General features: G+C 42.1%; 1 long non-coding RNA gene across 1 annotated transcript; it reads left to right on the top strand.

Annotated features, from left to right (window-relative positions):
- The first annotated feature begins 1,494 nt into the window (after positions 1-1,494).
- On the top strand, positions 1,495-15,410 carry LOC129509126 (uncharacterized). The gene is made up of 3 exons (XR_008664272.1): positions 1,495-1,562; positions 13,860-13,974; positions 15,296-15,410. It is a non-coding gene; the product is annotated as an uncharacterized LOC129509126 (long non-coding RNA).
- Positions 15,411-19,154: the final 3,744 nt, after the last annotated feature.

Genomic DNA, 19,154 nt, shown 5'->3' with positions numbered 1-19,154 from the left:
ACTTTCATAACCAAGCCTAAGCCAGGCGAAAACTTGTTCTATTTGGAATTTGTAATGAAGTCAAAACATGGCCTGGATTTTCTGAAAGGCTCCTTTGGCTGCCTGCAACAGCCCGGGGGCACAATCAGACAGGGATGGAGACGGCCTGGGAGCAGATTTTGTTACCAAGAATAGGACGGAACAATATTTGCCTCCCAAACACTAGGGCTGCTATTTACCTTCTCAGCTGGAAGGAGTGAGAGATAAATGCATATTTCACATGAAGTGCAAATACCAATTCTTTCATTTCTAATTTTCAGGATTTTTTTTTTCCTTTAACTCCCTCGAAACAAAAGGCCAGGGAGATTTTTTTTTTTTTAGCATATTTGATTTCCTGACCTAAGGGAAGAAATTCTTTATTTCAGAACTTTTGACCCCCCCAAAGAGCTGTTGCTTTGCCTGAAATGAAACTGTGAATAAAAATTGTGAGACATCTAAAGTGACTGGGGGTTTTGAGAATGCTTTCTTTTGTGTACTGTGCATGTCGGTGGGTGCGGGGTTGCAGAAAAAGCCAGAAAAACCCGAGTTTCGCTCTGCTGGGATGGAAGTCTTCCCCTACTTCTCAGGAGCTCTCAAAAATTATTCACTGGCTTAAAACCTGTTCCCTCCAAAGGAGCTTCAGTCCCTAAAAGAAGTGGTAAATTGTAAGATGGAGTTAGTCCCTAATTTTTATTTAAGTCAAAGGTTAATAGAGAAGAGGGGGATTGGTCCTCCCTCACTGTTTCAAGTTAATGTTTATTTTTCAGCATCAGGTAGAGAATTTCCTAGGGCCTTTATTTCACTGCTCAAAGCAGAGTAAGAAAACTCAGATTCGTGCCCCGGGGCTTGAATAAGGGAATAAAAACAGCACAACATTTGCATCTACTTAACAGTCTCCGCTTTTAAGAGCCCCTCACAGTAAGAGGGGAAAACCGTATCTGGAGGTTAAATGAAGCTCTTCTGAGATATTTGCCAAAAACACAATTTGAAGAAAGATAATCATTGTCAGAAATGACCTAGGAATTTGAGGCCTTCTGATCGAAAGCACAAAGCTCAGAAAGGTGCATTCTCTTGCTTCCCTGCCTGCCCGGATATCAATGAACATCAGCTAAAGGTGGCTGAAGAACCAATTTCATGCATCTACTGTATGAGGAAATGAACTGAGCCAAGGGCAAAAATAAAATTATACAAATGTTATTATAGACTAGCCTGCTTCTGTCCTAGTTTAATTCAAATTTTAGTGCTGCGGGCTTTGCTTCTGGCAGTAGCCTTCCTGAATAAATCAACATTTGCTTACATCTAAATTATTAGGGGAACATGTGACTTTGTTTATTGTATAAATTATACGCAAGGTTAAAGCATTAACTGTTCAACTGGTTTTGTTCAGTCACCTCGCCCCTTTGCCCCCCAATCATCTCTCCCCCAAATAAGAAATAAAAATCTGACATTTCTCCTTTTTTTTTTTTTTTTTTTTTTAAGACAAACTAATAACGAAGGCGCAAAGCACTGTGAACCTGATGTCGTGGGTAGGAGCACTGCTAAAGGTAAGGTGGGAGAGAGTCTCAGAGTTTAGGAGAAAGAAGGAAGGAGCTAAGGTCCAAGGAATTGTTCACGTGAGCTCTGATATGGTGTCTGCACAAAGTGCAACGGTGATCTGGTAAATAATCAGTTAAGTTGCACAAAGTGCAACGGTGATCTGGTAAATAATCAGTTAAGTTGATCAAGGCGGTCAACCAAAATGGACAGTTTAATACAGAGCTGAAGAAAGCCTTTGGCTAGGATTTCAGTAGGCAAAGAATTTCAAACTGTATGGCAATTTCAGACCCAAACATTCTTATTGCCTGATATCTGTTAGAAAAGGAAGTTAAACACAGACCCTCTGGAAAACGCACTTGGAAACAATTTTTTTGTCTTTGCACATCGTCTTTGCACATCACGGTGAGTGACTCCTGAAAGCCTACCCACAAGTGTTCGGGAAGTAATGATGGGGCCTGATAACTGGACAATTCAACTTTCCAAGTATTTAGACAAATTGGATATCAGGTGTGTCCTACTATGAGAACATCCAGGTAGGATCAACATCAAGAATTCCAAGTGCACCAATCAATTACAATGATTTGTTTATAAGAGTTTCTTATTTTATCATCCAGAGTAGGCTTCATTTAGTCTTTGACTTTTCCCACAGTGATAAACTAATTTGCAAATTTGTAAATTGAATTCAGTTGAAAAGATTGAATTCAGTCTTTTCCAAGAATATATATGTGTGTATCTGTATTTATGTATTTCTTTCTTAAAATTCTTCTATAAACACTGTAAGTCAGAAGATTTTGTACAGAATGAGCCTCTCCAACACATGATTCCAATCTAAGGTGCGCTTGGGAGGAGAATCAATTTCCCTTTCAACCACTTCTGGTTCTTTCTGCATCCTAAATTGGGCTTTGAGATCTTGGACAGTGATTCTCCAAACGTCATTTATATGCCACCTGAAACAGAATCACCCAGGACTAGGGCTCAGGGATCTGCAGTGTAACCAGCTTCCACATGATTGGGTTAAAAGGAACTAATGTGGGAGAACTACTTTTGCAGAGTCTGATATGGAAGCAAACCATGTAGCTCTATCTACCCTTTACATTATGTGCTTTGCAGCATCTTCTACTCATGGTGCCCTGGAGCCTAGCCCAAACTAGAACAGGCTTCCAACCCAAAAGGCCTTCCAATCCCTGCCTTGCACTTTTTGGCCAATGGAGGGTATCTTTGGAACATACTCAGAGTCTGTGGTAAATCCTGATCTGTAGTGAGACAGTACACTGACGAAAAATCATCACACATAACTACAATTCTATTTGAAATGATTTATGAAATGTAAAAGTAAATTGCTTTCCATCCCATTGGTATTTTTAAGAAATAGCTTTTTGATAGCAGCATATCAGAGCAGAAAAAGCAGACTTTGGAATCAGATAAGTCTGGTTTCAAATCAGTTTCATTGTTCATTCTCATGGAGACTTTGGTAAAACTTGAATGTCTCCGAGCTCCGTTTCCTTGTCTGTGGTATGAGAATAATAAATTGGAAATGTGATGGGTTTGGAAGAAAAATAAATAATATGCAAGAAGCGTTTGGAATATGGTAGATGCTGCAAGATTCAATAGGCATCAAGTCCATTCCTAACATGACAGGTGGGTGCTGATTGGCCTAAGAACATCGGTGTACTGCCTTCTTACAGTAATTGGTTCACTCAACATCTTTGTGACCCAATGGGAGCCATGCACAATGAGACTTGTTCTTTCCCAAGGGACTTGAGCCTGGAAGCATATGGCTGGTGCATCTGTTGCCATCTTGCCACCACAAGAGGACCAAGAATTAAGCCAATTAGTAGAGGAATGCAGAGATCAGCTGAGAGATGGAAATAAATGGGTCTTGGTGGTACCAGTGGAGCCCAATCTGGAGAGTGAGAGTCTCATTCTGGATTTCTTACTTAAGTGAGCCCATAAACTCCCTTATGGGTTAAATCAATTTTGGTGGAGTGTGTTTTCATTTTCAACATAAGAGAGTCCTAACTGAGGAAGGATCTCTACACCATGGAGTTTTGTAGATAGAGCTTGTCTATTAGGTGGCCATTATGCAAAACAGGGACAGAAAGGAAAACTGGCAAGCTATGGGCAGTTTTATACTCTGAGAAAATATAAAGACCATCTTCCCAACATAGGGCACATTCTGCAGAGGTTGCTACTTCCCTACTCTGATATGTGTTCTCTCTTCTTTTTTTGAATTTTTTTTTTGAATTTTTATTTATTTATGATAGTCACACAGAGAGAGAGAGGCAGAGACACAGGCAGAGAGAGAAGCAGGCTCCATGCACCGGGAGCCCGACGTGGGATTCGATCCCGGGTCTCCAGGATCGCGCCCTGGGCCAAAGGCAGGCGCCAAACCGCTGCGCCACCCAGGGATCCCTGTGTTCTCTCTTCTTAAACTTCGGATTATAGCTGAACACATGACCAATTTTTTTTTTAATTGAAGGATAGTTGGCATACACAGTTGGTTTCAGGTACATGACATAGTAGTGCCTCAACATCTATTTATGTAACCAGGTGATCACCATGATATGTCTAGCTATAATCTACCACCATACGAAGTTGTTATGATATTATTAACTACAGTCCCTATGCTGTACATTACACCTCCATGACTTATTTATTTTATAACTGAAAGTTTGTACCTATAATCCTTTTCACCTGTTTTGCACAGGCCCTCACCTTCCCCTCTGGCATTTGCCAGACTGTTCTCTATCTATGGGTCTGTTACTCTTGTTTTGTGTGTTTTGTTTGTAGACTTAACATATAAGTGAAATCATGCAATATTTGTCTTTCTCTGTCTGACTTTTCTCACTTAATATAATACTCTCTAGGTCTACCCATATTATTGCCAATGGCAATATTTTATTCTCCTTTACGGCGGAATAATATTCCATTGTATATATACACCACATCTTCTTTATCCATTCATCTATTGATGGACGCAAAGATGGCTTCCATATCTTGGCTATTGCAAATAGTACTGCAGTGAATAGAGGGACTTATGTATCTTTCTGAATTAGTGTTTTTGTTTTGTTTGGATAAATACTGAGAAGTGGAATTGCTGGATTCTGCGGTAGTTCTGTTTTTTAATTTTTTTTTTAAATTTTTTGAAGAAACTCCGTGCTGTTTTCCATAGTGGCTGCACCTTTTTGCATTACTGCCAACCATTCACAAGGGTTCCTTTTTCTCCACATCCTCACTAAACGCTTGTTGTTTCTTGCCTTTTTGACACTTGCCATTCAGAGTGGTGTGAAGTGATATCCCTTTGTGGTTCTGATTTGCATTTCCTTGATGATTAGTGATGTTGAACATCTTTTCATGTGTCTGTTGGCCATTTGGTTGTCTTCTTTGGAGAAATGTTTATTCAGGTCCTCTGCCCATTTTTAAATTGGATTATTTGGTGGGTTTTTGTTTGTTTGTTTGTTTGGATATTGAATTGGGTGAATTCTTTATGTATTTTGCATGTTAACCCCTTATCATTTATATCATTTCCAAATAACTTCTCCCATCCAGTAGGTTGACTTTTTGTTTTGTTGATTATTTCCTTTACTGTGCAAAATCTTTTTAGTTTGATGTAGTCCTATTTGTTTATTTTTTCTTTTGTTGCCCTTGCCTAAGGAGACAGATCCAAAAAAATACTGCTAAGACCAATGTCAAAGAGCTTACTGCTGATGTTTTCTTTTAGGAGTTTTATGGTTTCCGGACATGACCAATTAAAAAAAAAAAAAAAAGACATTATCAGACACCTTTGTGATTCAGTGTGGACCTGTAGTGAAACTCTGACCAATGGGATTTAAGCAGCTCCTCCAGGTAGTTTTCTTTAAAAAGATAGCTGGCATGTGTTCTTTACCTTTTTTTATTTGTCCTTTCCTTCATTCTGCTGCCTAAAATCTGCATGTGATAGCTGGACCTATAACTAATACCTTGTATCATGAGGCCAGGGCTCTATCTTAGAAATGGCAGACCTATGAGCTAAAAGGAGCCTGGGTCCCTATGAACTTCAGGGAGCAAGCTATTTTACAGTCTTGGCTTGCCTATGCCCGAATTTTACTTGAAACAGCAATAAACCTCTTGTTTAAATCATTGTTATTTTGAATTTTTATTAGTCTCAAGCCTAATCCTAACCATTACTTCCTGATGGCAGTTCTAAGAATGTGTTTTACAAGAAATTAAATTATTTTCTTTTTTTAAAAGATTTTATTTAAGAGAGAGAGAGAATGAGAAAGAGAGAGAGAGTACAAGCAGGAGGGAAGGGTAGAGGGAGGGGGAGGAACAGACTCCTCATTGAGCAGGGAGTCCGATGTGGGACTTGATCCCAGGACCCTGAGGTCATGACCTGACCCAAAGGCAGACACTTAACCAACTGAGCTACCCAGGCACCCAGAAATTAAATTATTTTCTTAAACTGAAAATAGGCACAGTTAGTATGCAAAGTACATACCATGTGGATATATTCTTTCAACATATATTATATAGATACTTACATAAGTTACAAAAATGTTGAAGTTAAATTCAATGTGAGCCAAAATGATTCAGTTCTTTCTATGCGTCCAGTGCTATTCTAGGCCAATGGGATTTGTCAATAATAAAGGTGTGGATGTGATATACAAATTTAATTTAGAGTCACAAGACCAATTAAATCGTATGTTTGAAGATAACATTTTGGGGTATCTTAGGGGAGGAATGAAAATCAAGGTGCTATGTATATTATAGTTTGGATGAATGCTGTTTATAATGGTATAAACACTGCCTGAAAGCCCCTGTCTCACAATAGATTCAGATTCTGCAGGTATTTGTCAGGGCTGAAATTAATAAATTACATGGGAATCAATGGATTCGATTCTATTTGCCTCACAGAGGTACTTTCCATTGCTGGGTGAATTTGAAAGAGAGCAAGCATTTTTTTCAGCTTTAAAATCCAGAATCTTAATGAATGTCATGTACTCTATGAAGAATTCTGAAATAGGTTTTGTTTGTTTGTTTCTTTTAGTGATTTCTCCACAGTGGGTAAATAAAAATGTTTGCTCCCATGTAAAAGGAGACTGAGGCAGAAAAGGAAATTGAAAAAAGCGCATGGGAGGTTGGTGGTGGTAGAAATCAGAAATAGCATCCAGGTCCCTTTAACTTGGTGATTACCCTCTACTCACAGGTTTGTACATGAGAGTTAGTGGTGGACATGATTTGTTTGGTTGGTGAATGTCATTTTCCAAGGTGTGCTAGAATTCCTGGAAGGAATAAGTGTTCTGTCAGGTGTCAGGGATGCAGAGAAGTAGGAGGAAAACAATGCAATATGGATATATCAGTTGGCTGTAGCTGTGTAACAAACTGTCCTAAAACTTAGTGGCTTAAAGCATCTATTTAGCACCTGATTCTGGGGATCTGAAATCTAGACTAGGTTCAGTTTTGGGCTGGTCTTCTGCATGTGTCCGTTGCAATCCCTTGGTTGACTAAGCACATCTTGAGGGAGTTGGCAGTTGTGGGTTGGAGCATCTTGGGTCTCTTCCACATCATGTCTCATCCTCTACGAGGCTAGCATGAGCTGATTCCCACAGCGATGGGGCCGAGTTTCAAGAGAAAGTGGAAACATGTGAGGCCTCCCGAGGGTTAGCATTGGTCTAGTCTTCTGCTACTTCCACAGCATGCTGTTGGGCTGGGTGAACAACCAGGCTTGATGAGGGGGGTGCAAAGTCACATGTCCAGGGGCATGGATACGGGGAAGGGGAAGTGTTGACATTTTTCCATCAATTCACCAGTGGACAGTATTGAGAAACTGAGGGGAGATGGGCTTGATTTGTTGTTGAACAACTGAGCAGAATAGTAGGAAGAAATAAAAAAGGATACAGGCAAGAGAGAAAGAAGGGCATAAAGGAGCAATGAGAGGTTAAAATGTGATACGAATAGCAATAGGGAACCCCAGAAGACCCTTGAGCGAGACAGAAATGTAGATGAAGCAGAGGGCACGTATCAACAGCCACAGAGTTATAGGGGACTTCTAGCTGAGGGCCTAGCAAGATAAGTAGAGCATTTGTATCTCTAGGTCTCCGAGTTAATGATGCCAGCAGTCTCTGGACCAGCCAAATTGTAGTGGATTTATTATTTACATTACAACTGCATTTAAAAATGAAAACATATGTCTACATTTTCAGTGCTTTGAAAATACCATTGAACATGCTGTAGAATTTTATATCCAGTAACAGGATGCAATTTTCCTATCAAATAAAATTTCTGTTTGTTTTGTGTACTCTCTATTATTATGGAAATTTCACAGTTTATCAGCTACAGTGAAGTAGCACTGAGCAGGCCACTTATAAGAGCTATTTTCTTTCACCCCCGCCCCCAAATCCTGATTCCCTTTATCTTTGTGCGGATATTGTTTTATGCTACTAATAGACTTTTTTTTGTTGTTGTTGTTTTCTTTTGATGCAAAATAACCTGATTCATAGGAGAAAGGCAAATGCTTTTTAGAGCTCTCTGGTGGAATTGATAGTGTACTAAAATAACTAGCAAGGGAGCATGTTGGTGGGATCCTATGGTCTCACTTCCCTCCTCCTGCCTCTGTTGGTAATGCCTTGCTGAAACCAACAAATAAGAAGTTGCTTAAGGCCCAGTTAATTTTGCTGACTTCTGCAAAGTATGCCTGATTTGGTTCCTAGTGATTGTTAGAGTAATGATAACTTATAGCATGGCTGGGCAATTTTGTAAGAAACCCCCTCTTCCAGGAGCAATTTAGAGGTGCTTCTTTCTTCTTCTTCTTCCTTTTTTTTATTGCAGTGCGACAACAGCAAGTACCCAAATCCTGTTAGCAAATAATGTGATTTCGGAGCTTGGGTTCTGGACTAACAATGTTACTGGGTGTGTGTCACAAGCTATGCGATGAAGTTAATAGTCGCATGTTTTGAAAAATACACAGTGTTTGAGTCTTGTAGTTCCTGTTTTCTCTAAAAGTGGTCTTCAAGTCTTGTCCCTGTCTTGTTTTAACTTGTAGTCTTGGGCTTGGCTGACTTGTGGACTTTGAGCAGGAGGGTCAGATCAGCTGACAAGGCAAGTAGAAATGTGGCGGGAGAGTCCTTCTCTGCGTAGGGCCCCGGAGGATGGTAATTTAACCCGTAAGTCTGAGAGACTTTATAGGGAAAACATTCAGAAAATAACCACATGAGTAAAGTGAGAATTAAAAGAACAAATGAATGTTTCCGGTAGCGTGCCTTTGTTATAATAAAACCCTGTCAGTTAATTCCTGTGACTAACAGCGTGACCTTTGAGGCTCGTTTCCACTGCTTTAGAGCTGTCTGACTATGGGCAATTCTATTCATCCTCAGTCTTGGTTTAATAATATCTCATAAGATTGTGGCAAACATTAAAAATTAGATGATGTATGTGGTACACAGTTTTGGCACATAGTAAGTGCTCAGTGATGGCATCGATGTCGTTAATCAGCCTCCTGACATCCACTTTCTTATCCTGGCATTCAAGGCCAAAGTCCACTGCTCTGGCTTCCCCTATTGGTTGATGTTGCTTAGTAATAGGTGCTAGGTACCCAGCAGGCCCTCAACAAATTCTTGAAAAACAAGAGAATGAATCCATCAATAATATAATTACAGTGGTGTGTATGTGTGTGTCCTCAAAAGGAAGATTCAACCCTAATACATTAAAGTGCTTTCGATGACACACAAATGACTGGTCACCGAAGATTTCTTTGCATTAGAAATTTATTTGTATGTTTGTTTTAAAATCCTAAATGAAACCCAATAACAAGTGGATAAAAGCCTAGTCACTCTCAGAGCCACCCAGGCCCTCAGTGACTTATCTCTGTCTCATCTCCAAAGCCTCTCTGAGCCTCCCTGTGGCATTCCAGAGCTCAGAGGAGCCGTGGTGAAAACTATTACCCTAAAGAATCACTAAAATGAATGTCTCAATTTACTGTATGTTATTTGGCTGTTTTAATAGTGCTTAAAAAAACCTTTTTTTTTTTTCTGAGGGGCAAAGTTCAAACTAAAAACTGAATTTCAGGTCATTTGTACATCCCATAATTCCAGACATCTCAGCCACTATGACCTGGCGATAATAAGCCCTGTTTTTCAAGGAAGGAGTCTAAGGGGAAATCTAAAATTATGAAGTACAGGAAACATCAAGCATATGTTCAAATGTACCGAAGTCTCTGACTTTCCATGCTCTGGTCTCGAATCTCCCTCTGTCCCAAGACTTCCAGGGATGAATCTTCCTTCTCATTGGTGCCGGGTTCCTTAGTACTCCTAATTATACAATCTCCTCTTGCTTTTTAGTGACCTCCTTCCTCTCCTTGTTTAAATCCTACACTTCTTCCAAGTTCTAAGACAAATTCTACCTCTCCTAGGGTAGAGTTTCCCACCACTGCCTCCATTATTTAGACCCACACAGTGTAGCATTTAATTGTTTTGTGTTAGCTTTTTCTTTCTAAATAGGTCACATTCTCCTTGGGGGCAAAGATTATGCTTTAGTCTCCCTCACTTCTCACTCGGAGCCTCTCCAAGTGATAGATACCTAGTAGGTGCTGATTAAATATCTGTTGATTGATTTCCTGCAAACTCCTGGGAAAGCAGTAGCCCAACCAAGGCAGTGCTCTGGATCTCCCTTTTGGAAGACATTCTTCGAGGAATGGGAAAAATCCTTCAAAAAGTCTTCGTCAGTGAATGTGCTGCTTTGAATGTGCTTCTAATGAGGTGCATGCAAGGTTGGGGGGGCTGTAGGAGGGGCTGTTTTCCCCTCCTTTTGGGGAGTAGGAGGGTGAGGGGTGGAGTACCCCCCAGGGGCACAGGGACTCTGGGGCTCCTTCTTCTGGGTAGGATGTAGTTCAAAAAGGGAATGCTTGTACGTTTATGCCAGCATCTAAGTTCGCATAGAGTATGGCTCTCACTCACCAACCAGGAACAAGAGGGCTCTAACTCTGATGACTTACAGCTAGAGAGAGAGAGAGAGATCCCCTTTGGGGTTGATAATATTCTCTTAAGTCGGACTGGGGAATCCTGATAGAAGGAGTTTGCTTGAGCAGTGGTGAAAGGTGAAAGATGACTACAAATTAGCTCCACACCTCTATGTCTGCCTTCTTCATGATGTACTAGGGCTTAAAAGCTCCTTTCCAGGGCAGAGATGGGGCACAGTGTCCCTAAGCAATTAAGAGTAAAGCTTCAGTGCCCTAAAGAGAAGGAAACAAAGGAGAGGCACTAGCAGGACTGGGCTAGATGGGTACAGGACGAGGAAAGCTCCTTCCTCTTCTCTGGTGAGAGAAGGAACATGTGGATGCAGGTCTCTGTGAGCACACACACTTGAGATCTCGTGCTGTTGTGAGTTGCTGAGGTGCATGCAGACGTTAACAAGCCACTGCTGTGAGTGAGGCCGATGCGCCTCTGACAGCTCGAGGATCAGAGAGAATAGAGAATTTGAGGTGGGGCGGATTGCCTTATTTGAGATATTTGAACAAGTATCACTTACTCATTTAGCTAAATATTCAATAAGAAGGGAAACCGAAGATTCTTGGGTCTTTACTGATTCTGGAAATCAGTAATTACCTCCAACAGAAATGGACACCAGTCCCAGTGTGAGGAGATGCTGGTGAAGCACACACATGACTTTGCTGTCTGCTGGCTAACTTTTAGCAGGGGTCACCTGGAAAGTAAATACAGATTGCTTATTGATCAAATGGAATGGTCCCTGATGTGGATATTATAATTGTGAAGTGGAATTTTGTTTTTGTTCTGGGCCCTAAATATTTCCTTTTATAAAATTATTATTTTTGGGGTGCCTGGGTGGCTCAGTTGGTTGAGCATCTGCCTTTGGCTCAGGTCAGATCCCGGGGTCCTGGGACTGAGCCCCACATTGGGCTTCCTGCTCACTGGGGTCTGTTTCTCCCTCTCTATCTGCCTCTCCCCCACACCTAGCTTGTGCTCTCATTCTCACTCTCTCTCTCAAATAAATAGAATGTTTTAAAAAATTAAAATTATTATCTTTAAAATAATGCCTTTGAAATGATCGTGGACTACATGAAAGACTCACACACACAGGCCCTGGTTCCTTTACCTTTCCTCTTGAATCATTGACTTGTGCCTCTGCTTAACATCTCTCGGGATGGTTTCTGTATCTCTTTCTGGGGGATCTTTATGTCTTCATATGAGTCTCACCTAGGGGTTCTTTATGTTTTTATTTTTAATTAAGTAAATTGTATGCCCAGTGTGGGGCTTGAACTTTACAACCCTCAGATCAAGAGTCACACGCTCTACCTACTGAGCCAGCCAGGTGACCGCAGGGGTTCTTAATGTTGTAAAACTCCTAGCGTCTCACAGGGGTATCAGAGAGATCGTTTTTTGTGATACCAGGAAAGGAAGAGCAGATGAGGGGAAGAGATGACATTTTTGATGGAAAATGACATAAGCAGCGTTTGGATGGTCGAATATGCAGTAGGCTGTCTGCTATTTCTCTGTGTTCCCAGGGGATGTTCATAGCAGGGACTATGCCAAGCCAATTGCTAGTTTCATTTTACCTATGCTCGCTTGACAGTCTGGCAGCGGGACAGGTGGGGGGGAGGCCTGCCAAGTGGAAGACACTCTTCAATGTGACCTTTTCTCATGACGTACATTGAGAAGGAAGAGGGGAGGACAGGAGGGGATGAAGGTCACATTATGTCCAAGAGGAGAGGTGGCGGGATAGAAAACCCCTCCTCAGTCACTCTCCCTGATGACTGCAAGGGTCTGCTAGTGTCCTCGTTCTCAAGTGGGGTCTGGGGACCTCTGGGCTTCCTGAAGACGCTCTTGGGGATCTATGCGGCCCTCTTTTTCCAACTATCTTTCTGTGTGAGGCTAGGTGTTCTTCAAATACATCAATTAAAACAACATATTGCAAAAAATTGAATGCAGAGGCACAGAATCTAGTTCTTTTATTAAGACAGACATTAAAGAGATATACAAAAACATAAAGCAGCATTACTTTTCTCACTAATTTTTGTTTTGTAAATAATAGATTATTTTAAAAAATAAAAAAAAATGCTATTTGTGTTATCTAAGTCTTATTTATATTAACCTGTCATGGGGATCCCTGGGTGGCGCAGTGGTTTGGCGCCTGCCTTTGGCCCAGGGCACGATCCTGGAGACCCGGGATCGAATCCCACGTCGGGCTCCTGGTGCATGGAGCCTGCTTCTCCCTCTGCCTGTGTCTCTGCCTCTCTCTCTCTCTGTATGACAATCGTAAATTAAAAAAAAAAAAAAAAAAAAACATGTCATGGATTTATTGTTCTTTTAAAATAAACCACTACAGGGCAGCCCGGGGGGGGGGGGGGGGTTCAGCAGTTTAGCGCCACCTTCAGCCCAGGGCCTGATCCCGGAGACCCCGGATCGAGTCCCGCGTTGAGCTCCCTGCATGGAGCCTGCTTCTCCCTCTGCCTGTGTCTCTGCCTCTCTCTCTTTCTCTCTCTCTCTGTCACTCATGAATAAATAAATAAAATATTAAAATAAAATAAAATAAACCACTGCATGAATATTCAATAGTTTTCTGTTTTGATTTCTACTGTGGTCAATACAGATAGAGATAACTCACAGAAATGAAAGATCTTTGGGGTTCTCCGATAGTTGAGACTGTAAAGAGTTTGAGTTGATTGTTGAGAAACCAAAGAGTTTGTGAACTGTTTCTCCAGGGAAGAGCTTCTGTGTTCTGGAACCATTGCAGAAACAGTGATCCATAAAGAAGGCAAATACATTTTAGGGACATGTTAACCCTAGAAAGATAGGCCTTCCCCTCGAAACCACGGGCTTAAACAAAGTGGCCCCACCTACCTCAGGCCTTCCTTCTTCCTACGGCTGTCTACATGAAACACTCCATACTCCCTTGTACAATATAAACAGGAGGATGTGTGCTTAGTCCATAGGTTAAATGAAAATGTAGGAACTTGAATTTTGGTCTGGGCCCCTCTGTTGTTTTCACAATAAGCATAATTTTTTAAAAATATTTTATTTATTTATTTGAGAGAGGGAGTGTGAGAGAGAAAGAGCACAAGAAGGGGGGAGGGGTTGAGGCAGAGGGAGGAGCATATTCCCCACTGAGCAGGGAGCCTGATGTGGGGCATGATCCTAGGACCCTGGGATCATGGCCAGAGCCAAAAGCAGATGCCTAACTGACTGAGCCATCCAGGTGCTTCACAATTAGCATAATCTTGGGTGGATGAATTCATGCCTTGAAAATGAATAATTTTAGTTCATTTTGCCATGAAATTATGAAGAAAAAGAACTCTCTCTCTATGTCATCTATAGAATCCTGATCACTATACTCAAGAGCTGGAGAATTCCCCTCCACTGCTGACAGCTGAGGAAGAGGTGTTGTGAGGCAGCTGTCGCTGATGTTGGAGAACATGGCTCTCTTCTGTAGGTGAGTGGCTGGAAATCCTATGACCTGGGATTTGGTAGACTTCCCTTTCCTTTGCACAAAAAGCAGACCTCTTCTCTCAGGTAGATCCTCTTCACCAGAGGACAGAGAGTGAGGAACTGAGTCAACACTGCTGGATGATTTGCCCCGAATTCCCCAGTTTGGTGCCTTTAACCTTTCCTGGCAAGGAATGAGTGAGAATGTGCGGGGAGGTGATGCGTGTGAATGCTGGTGCACTACCCTCTGCATGGGAGTAGGTGCAAGCATTATTCCCCAAGCACATTCCTTCATTCATCAAGAGTTCCTGAGTGTCTGCTTTGTGGCTGCCACTCTTACTGCTTCTGAGAACCAGCCCTGAGTAGGGAGTTTCATGGAGCAAGGGAGAAGCTGGGAGGCAAAGGGCCAGCCTGTTTGCAGCCTATACAAACCCAAGGTTTGCTATGCAAGGATTACACAATAATCCTTGTGGGAGAGGTCAGAGGTTGGCAGCAAGATCCAGAGTAGATCTTACAAATCCTCATCACAAGAAAATGAAAGAGAGAAAATTCTGTATATGGTGATGGATGTCAACTAGACTTATTGTGGTGATTCATTCTGTGATGTGTACAAATATTGAATCATTAGGTTATATACCTGAGACTAATATAATGTCATATACCAGTTATACCTCGAGCATCATCATCGTCATCATCATCATCATCTAGCCTATAGATTCATGAGCTCAAAGCTGGGGCAATAGGTCGGCACCCCAGGCGCAGAAAGAATAAGTAAGGCAGGGGGTGTTCTGGACCGATGTCTTGCTCCCTGGCTTACATATCTGCAGCTTCCCTCCAGGAGGCAGCAGGTGTTTTGTGAACAGATGACTAAGGTTTGCTTAAGGGCCAAGGGTAGAGTGATCAGAGTTGGATTTCAGAAAAATAATTTGTTCCATACCTACTGTGTGCTAGATGCAGGCACTGGCCCCAGGATGGTTCCAGGGCCTCCCAGCCTCAACTGTCGTGGCCTACCCACCTTTCTGGAGGATGGAATTGAGGACACTTGGCAACCTACTGCAGCATACATGGCAGATTGGCTACTGCCATTATCCATCATCACAGCCATGGTGGACCCCCAAGCTTCCCCAAACACTGCTGCCCGTGTGTGTAGGGTGTGTGTGTGTGCTCTGCTCTCCCTGAATGGCCATTTCTCCGGACACTACCCCTCCTGGTGGGCTTGTCTTCTAAGTACCGCTGTGCTAGCTCCAGTGTTCTTGGAGGATATCCCCCCTCACTCCAGTGAATCACAACTCTGTTGCTCCAAGGGTCTTGCTCTTTGCATTTTACAGTGACTCCACTGAAAAACTTAGAAGAGTGCCCCTGAATCAGAGCTGGCAAGTTCTCAAAGGTCACCTTTTGGTGGTACATCAGTTGTATTCTCCACTCACTTGGAGCCAGGGTCTGAAGGTGGATCATGTGTTGGGTGATCAAACGGTTTGTGGTACAAACCGTGACAATTTGAAGAATGAGTGGAAGTGCTATGAATAATTATACCAGGACAACAGGGGTACTTTCTGGTCTTTCCTCTAACATCTCTCATTTTTTTAGGGTTAGTGGACAGATGCCCAATTATTAGACTGACAGTTTCCTTTTTATTTTTCTCTCAAGAAAGCCTAGGGAATTCTCATGGAAATTGTACTCTTCTTGACCTGTTCTGCTAAAATAAAAACAGTAGCTAGCATCTATATAGTACCTACCATAACTTAAGCACTATTCTATGTGCTTTTACATGTGTTAATTTATTCAATCTTCACCATCCCCTGAGACTGGTGGTCTAGTTTTATTCCTATTTTACAGACAAGAAAACAGGAGCACAGAGGTTAAACAAGTTTAATAGCTAGTTTGCCTAGCTAGTAGGTAGCAGAGCAAGATTTGAACCTGGAAGGCTCCAGAGCCTGTACATATAAGAACTACGCCTTCCTGCCTCCCTCCTGCACTCATTTAGTCCAACTGACATTTATCGAGGAACTTGTATATGCCTGGAAGAGTTCTGGGTGTGGCGGTACCAAGGAGAATGGACATGATGATGCCTGCCTCAGTTCCCCAGTGAGGAGGCTCAGTTTGGCCCACCCTTGTATGGGTAAAATAACATATAGGGTCTCCTCCAGGGAGTGTCAGTTATACCCTCACATAACATGTGGTTTTTTATTCTGCTCACAAGTTATCCTATTTGGATGGCTACTGCCAAGTTACCTTGGCTCCCAGTTCTTAGACTTCCTTATTATGAGCCATCCTTTGAACCCATAAACAAAATCTTTCAGTCAGAGGCAGTGGTCCCAAAGCAGTGTGCACTATTTATGATACTGCCAAGGGAGCGTTCTCAGCAGGCAAGGAGGGTTAATCAGAGCATTCTGGTGGCTTTCTCTACAATTGCCAATACCCCATGCTTTCCTGTTTGGGGGTACTCTGGTTTTGCAGAAAGGAGGAAGGGAGCAGAGTCTCCAGGGATGTTTTCTGAACATGCTCCTCAAAACATCTGATATGTATGACAACTATATACAATATGGGCGATCCTGGTAGAGTTTTTTTTCTAAGAATTCATAATGTCTAAACACAGGCATTCACATAAAACGAGGGGAAGGTTTTAATCTTGGAGTGGTACAAAGGGCTTTTTTTTTTTTTTTTTTTTTTTTTTTTTTTTTTTGGCATCAGCACAATTGTGAGAAACAGAGCACTTATTGTTTAGCATGTCAGGGCTCTGTGCCCGCCAAGGAAATGCTGATGAAGTAGTTCCAGTTTTGGGGGTGGGGGGTGCTGGTGGTGGTAAGGGGGTGGCAGGCTGGGGAGGGGGTCCTCAGAAGAAAATAAGAAAGCAAATGAATAAGAGTGTTTCATTTAGCCCACCCTTTAGGACGTCCTTCCAGGAGTGTCAAGGCAATGATGTGCATATGCCTATCCATGTGTTTAAAGTCAGAAAAATTACAAAAATGAACAAGGACCAACTCAATGTGCCCTGACTGCCCCAACTCAATGGTATTGTTTTGTCTGCTTTGATTTATATAGTGCTGTGCTGTGTACAAAGGACATGGGCATTCCTTCTCGTCTGAGTCCCACACCGTCTCCAGATAATGATATTTGACACACTCTGAAGGACGTTAGGATGTTAAAGCAGGGTGTTTCCAGGCAGAGCGTTTCTCAAACATAGTTTTCCCTAGATGAAGAACTATCCAGTATGTTGAGGTTAACCTGTTATCCAACTAAATTGAGCGCTGCTTGTTGAGGGCCCCACCCAATGAGAGGTATATCTGTTGACACTTTGTAGGGGTTAGGAATTGACTGTGACCAGGGTCACCTCTCTTACTTTTATGGCTTTGCAGAGGTAGGTCACGATGGGCTATGTTACAGATGGGAAGAGTACGGCTCAGAGTGTATAGAAGACTTCTTTTAAGTATTAGATCCAGGACCCAAGGCAAAGCTGGTCAAAGAGCACCAACTTGCCATGGGCCCACCCCGTTTCTTCCTGGGAATGCTGTATGGACTCTTAAGGAAACTTTTTCCTCATGTGTTCACACTCCGATTAATGAACTTTACATTTTGGAAAGGACACTCCTAGAGAACAGGAGAGAGAGAGAGAGAGAGAGAGAGAGAAAGAAAGAGAGTGTGTGACAGACAGAGACAGAGACAGAGATAGAGTCTTGTTAATGCAGATTGAGCTCAGCCCTAAGTTGCAAGGGAGTCTTCCCTCCCATTTTATTATAAAACTTTTCTTTTTTTATTATAAAACTTTTCATACATACAACAAAGATGAAAGAATTTTATAGTGAACATATGCATATTACATTCTGCCGTTAATAGTTTACTACAGTTATTCAATCATGCATCTCTCTATCTATCCACCCATCTAGTATATGTGCTGCCGAAGCGAGCACATCTATCCACCCATCTAATCATCCATCTAGCCATAGCTCCATCGTTAGGACTCTGTCTTTTCTTGATGCATTTCAAAGTAAATTGCAGATATCAGTGCACTTCCCCCTAAATAATTCATAAGGCACATGTTTAACTTAAATTCAGTGTTTGTTTATAGTCTTCTTTTGATGTAAGACTTACATGCACATCTACTGAGCTTTGGTAAATATCCCAGCCCCCCTTAAGACAAAAAATACCCCCATCTCCTCAGAAAGGTCCTTGACACCCCTTCCAGTCCATTCCTGCCTCCTTCTCCCTCGCGGACAACGGCTCCGAGTTTTCCACCGCTGTACTCTTGGGTGAGGCTTCATCCACTCGGCATAACGTTTTTGACACTCATCCATCCACACTGTTGTGGGTATCAGGAGTTTGTTCCTTTTATTTGAGTGTACGAACATGCTATCGTTGGTTTATCCATTTTTCCCACTGATGGGCTTTTCTCAGCTTTAGGATTTCAGGAATAAAGCTGTTAGGAATATTCTCGTACACGTCTTTTTGTGAATATATGTTTTATTGCTCTTGGGTAAATGTCTGGGAGAAGCTTACTGAGTCAGAGGGTAGGTGTATGTTTAGTTTGATAAGAAGCTGTCAGCCCGTTTTATAGCACCACGATGATGCGTGGTGGTTCTGGGTGCCCGCATCCTTGCTGGTGTTTGGTGGTGTCTGTCATTTAAAATGTAGCCGTTCTGGTGCGTGTCTAGGTGGACAGTTGGTGCTGGCAGCAGTGATGATAGCCGTGATGGAGGGGTAGATGTCTCTCTAGCACAAACTACGGTTGATACTCCTGAGTTTACTGGGAAACTCATAGCTCTAGCTCTGGAAGTCCCCACCCTCAGGGTTTCTGATTGACAGATGGAAGTGCTTGGGGCAGTTCTGATTTTCAGGCTAATGCTCCTCGTACAATAAGCTCACTTAGGGCTTCTTTGTGTAGCCTGGATGCTTCGCTTTAACCCCGGTGACATTTCTTAGCTCTCCTTCTTTGTCACACAAACCTCTTAGGCCGGATTGCAATTTCTCTTCCTTTTCAGAGTTTTCACCCAGCGGAAGGTTGATGATTCAAATGTCAAGAGAGGCAGACTCCAAATAAAATGCAGAATAAACAATTTTGAAGACTTAGACCTCTCTTTTCTGTCTTTGTTACTTCTCAAGCCTCTTCTGATTCCCACAGAATAGTATGAAAAAAACCCTAAACAAGCTCGGAGTTAGGAGAGCTGGCCTTTGAATTTAGCTGTGTGGCTA

This window comes from Nyctereutes procyonoides, unplaced genomic scaffold, assembly GCF_905146905.1.
Source record: "Nyctereutes procyonoides isolate TBG_1078 unplaced genomic scaffold, NYPRO_anot_genome, whole genome shotgun sequence".
Taxonomy (NCBI): Eukaryota; Metazoa; Chordata; class Mammalia; order Carnivora; family Canidae; genus Nyctereutes; species Nyctereutes procyonoides.
The sequence above is the reverse complement of the archived record's forward strand: the minus strand, read 5'-3'. Positions and strand labels throughout refer to the sequence as shown.